Here is a 4313-nt window from a genome sequence, read left to right on the forward strand (position 1 = left end):
AGTGCAGTCTTGTGCCCCTCTGAAATTCTATAACCAGGGACAAAGAGGAGAATAGATCCTGGGGGACACTTGGCAGTCTCTGCTACAGTGGGAAGAGGGCTTCCGAGGTCTGAGTGTGGCTTTGTCTACCTGTGAAACCCATTATCTTACCACTGAACCATTATAAAAATGGTTAAGATGCTACTTGAGGTGAAATTATTATTTTTCTAAGTCTTCTGTTGGGCAAGCAGCTTATTTACTAGAAATTCTCTGAGGGTCATTCTTCTTGCTTTAAACTCATTTCCACAATTTCTCCAAAGTCACAATGGGTCACTTGCTGCCCAAGAGGTGAAACATAAGTAAATGTTACATGTATTTATACGTGTACGTACACACACAGGCCCTCTGGAATCTTTGGGTCTCCAAAGACAGTTGCTTCGCAGGTGATATAAATTGGGATTTTGAGGCTCGCCATCTCCATAGTGTTTGGACGACTGGGGCTCTAATGAAAGAAGTTTTCTTGTCCCTTTGCCCAAACATGTGTCAGGAGGGCTGCCTTGGTGTGTGTGTTTGGGAGGTGAAGAGTAGTGTGGGTGCGGTCACCATAGTCTTCCGGGCACAGCTCAGGGCCAGATGTCTAAATACTCACCACTCGTTTTCCTCATCCCTCCTATTTTCCCCATTGCCCCAGGATGGAATGTTCTGGAAGATTTCATTTATTAGACAAGCTCTGCCATTTATTAAAGCAAAACGTTCCTATACAGGACAAATGTATATGTGGTAGCTTTAGCACATTCATATTTTTACTGAGATATATTCGGCTACAACTGTTATTTTAATGTCAAGTATAATTTGAGGAAGTGCAACGTTTTAAATTAGTGTTAGGAAAGAACGGGGACTTTCCTATTTCTTAAACGGCAGTATTTCTGAATGTTTATAATACAATTTTCATCTTTGAAAACAAATTTATAAAAGTAATTTGTATTTAAAGTAGTTAGAAAATACAGAAAAAGAAATAAATGCAACCCGTAACTCCACTCCCCAAAGATAATAACCAGAGTTTTTGGGGTATGTTTTCATTACTTTCTTTTACGCACACATTCATATAAATATGAAAGTATTTGTAACACAATTGAATGTTAGAAGAATATCTATGATGAATTATTGCTGAATAAACAAGAATCTGGTAAATGGATGCAGATGGAACCAAACTGAAGTCCAAAGAGAGGCCAACTCAAAAGGCCTGAAGGATTTTAATTTTAACTCATGAAGTTTGGGGGGGAAGTACTCAACCAAATCCACGGTAAATTCTATTGTTGAGCAAATACAGACCTCCTTCTTTAGTATAAGCAGTCAAAAAATAAAAAAATCACCAAGTATGTGAAAATATTCAATAGTTCAAAAGAAGGGTTTATTCTGAGGAATTGGAAGAATCACTCTCCAATGAAACAAACATGAAATGGGAGAAAACTTTTAAGCAAAGTCCCTAAGATACATTTCCAGTGAGACTTGAGAAGTTTTCACATCTATAATAAGACCTCATCATGGGAGATGTTTTAATTTGAAATACAATTACAAAGACAAATTTAAAAATGCAATGTCCTCTGGTAAACTGCTGGATCTGGGAACTGAGCATCCATAGCTATAAACATGGAAGGACATACAGCCACTTATAAAGCAGTACTTCCCCACCTGAGATTCAGGCAAAGAAACATGTTTAAGGGGATGCACTCAGCATCTCCTGAAGGAAACTGCAGAACAAATAAATTGCTGAACAAATAAACTACGGGGGTGAGGGTGGGGGAGAGAGAGAGAATTATCAACCAATATCAATGGATCCTATTTCAAACATTTGTGAGACAATTGGAAATTTGAACACTGACTAGATATTTGATATTAAATAAATACTGCTAATGTTTTAAGATATAATCGTTTGTTTTTTAAAGCTACCTTTTAGTGGTAACTACTGAAATATTTATAGATCTAAGATGTTTGGGATTTGATCAAAAACAATAGGGGAGGGAAATTTGAGGAGTGAAGACGAGACAAGATTGGCCAGTAGTGGACAGAACTGCTAGGCTGGGTGGTAGGCACATGGTGGGTTACTATTCTACTTTTGTTTGAAAATGACCAAAATAAAATATTTAAAAATTGCATTAAAAGACATGAGCAAGGGGTTGGGTATTCTAGAGAATCCAGTCAGTGACTTAAGACCATTGCTCAGGAAATTCTCCTAAAACTTACAGGAAGTGGAAAAAGATGGTATGAGTGAAACTATATGAAACCACATGCACACGTAGGAGATGCAGTGTGATTGTACAATCAGAATTCCAGAGGTGTTGTGAACAGGACTGACAGGGGACAAGCAAGAACCTTCATTAAAGAACATTTCCATTATCGGCGTTTTCTTTAATCGATGAGTTATTTAGCAGTATTTTATTCATATGCAGAGATTTTAAAATGTTTCTAACTTCCAACTTGAGTATAGTTAGGGAACACGATCTGTCTGATAACTATTTTTGAAAAAGTTTTAAGGCTTGTTTTAATGCTCGGAACAAGAACAGCTATAGAAACAACCCTGAGTGCTTGTAAAGAATGTGTACTCTCAAACTGTTGGATACAGAGTTCTAAACATGCCCTTTGGTCACTTAACTTCATTTAGTTTCTGTTTGCCTGACTTATCAAAAGGGAAGTGCTGTCATCCCTATTGGCAGGTGGGTTTATCAATTTCTTCCTATAGTTCTACCCATCTATACTGCATGAATTTTAAGGCTCTCTGATTAGGTGCATGTTTAAAATTGACTCCTCTTTGTAAACTGAACCTTTCTATCATTATATCATGAACTTCCTGATCCTTAGCAATGCTTTTTGTCTTAGGATTTATTTTGCCTGAAAGTAATATAATAGATGGTTAGTATTTGCCTCATGTGATCTCCCCACATCCTTTTACTTTCAATTTTGCCTGTCCTTATGTAAATCGGTGCTTCTAAACATATCTGTGGTGAAGGATCGCTTTTTGTTTTTCCCAATCCGTTATAGGCTCTAAGACTTTTGTAAAATATTGTTTAAAACAATAAATTAATAAAATTCTGGAAGTTCATCTTACCGAAATTAAAATACAAGCTATTTTAGTATTATATTCAACACATGTAAAACGATTGCCAAATTTCTTAGAAAATTTTATATTTTTTAAACATTTCTAAGACACTATCGACTTCTGAACATATCTGTTGCCTTCAACAATCACAGCCACACTTTTGAACACCAGTGTTGTAAACAGCATATATCAGGATTTTGTCCTGCCATCTGGTCTAACAATCTATCGTTTAATTGGAAAGTTTGGTCCATTTATAGTTATTGGTATATACTTAGGCTTGTTTCTCTCACCTCTGTAGGTCTCCTCTCTTGCGCCAAGTTGATATGGTTTTGAATTGTAATTTGAGATGGTGGGTTTTTCTTTCCTTTGGTCCTCACTTTTTAATGACCAGGTGCTATAGACTGGTTTGTGTCCTCCTGAATTCACATGTTGAAACCTAATCCCAAACGTGTTGATATCTAGAGGTAGAGCCTCTGGGAAATGATCTGGTCATAAGATCAGAGCCTTCATCAATAGGATTAGTCCTCATGAGAGGTCCCAAAGAGACTGCACCTTCACCCCTTCTACCGTATGAAGACATGTCGAGAAAATAGCTATGATCCAGGAGACAGGTCCTCACCAGACACCTAATCGGTCGGTACCTTGACTGCCAGCCTCCAAAACTATGAGAAATGTTTGTAGTTTCTAAGCCACCCAGTCTATGGTTTTCTGTGATAGCAGACAGAAAGGACAGAGAAATCAGATTTACCATCATATAGTTCATGCTTATCTTTCTCAGTTATCTCCTAAGACACTTCATTCTCCTTTTTAAGTACTTCATTCAAAATATGTAAATGGAGGCCTTTGAGTGGCTAGACATAAAGTTCTAAGTTCAAAGTTCTTTTCTTTCATTCCTTAAAAATGTAACTGCACAGACAGGGTTGCTGCTGGAAAATCTTGACGTCCATAGGTCCCAGCTCCTCAGACTTTGCTTCTGATTGTCTGGAAGCTTTCAGAATGGTCTTGTCTTTGTTAGTCTTAAATGTTAATACTACCCAGCAGTGAAGATGAATCAACTACATTCTAGATATGTAGCAACACGAAACAATCTCACAAGTGAGTGAAACATGACGATACATACACTGTCATTCCTTTTACATAATATTCAAAACCATGCAAAGCTAAAACTAAATAGTAAGTTGTTTAAGGATGCGTTTATATGGTAAACTTGTGAAGAAAAGCAAAGATAAACCCCCAA

This window comes from Pteropus vampyrus, unplaced genomic scaffold (assembly GCF_000151845.1).
Source record: "Pteropus vampyrus isolate Shadow unplaced genomic scaffold, Pvam_2.0 Scaffold7, whole genome shotgun sequence".
NCBI lineage: Eukaryota > Metazoa > Chordata > Mammalia > Chiroptera > Pteropodidae > Pteropus > Pteropus vampyrus.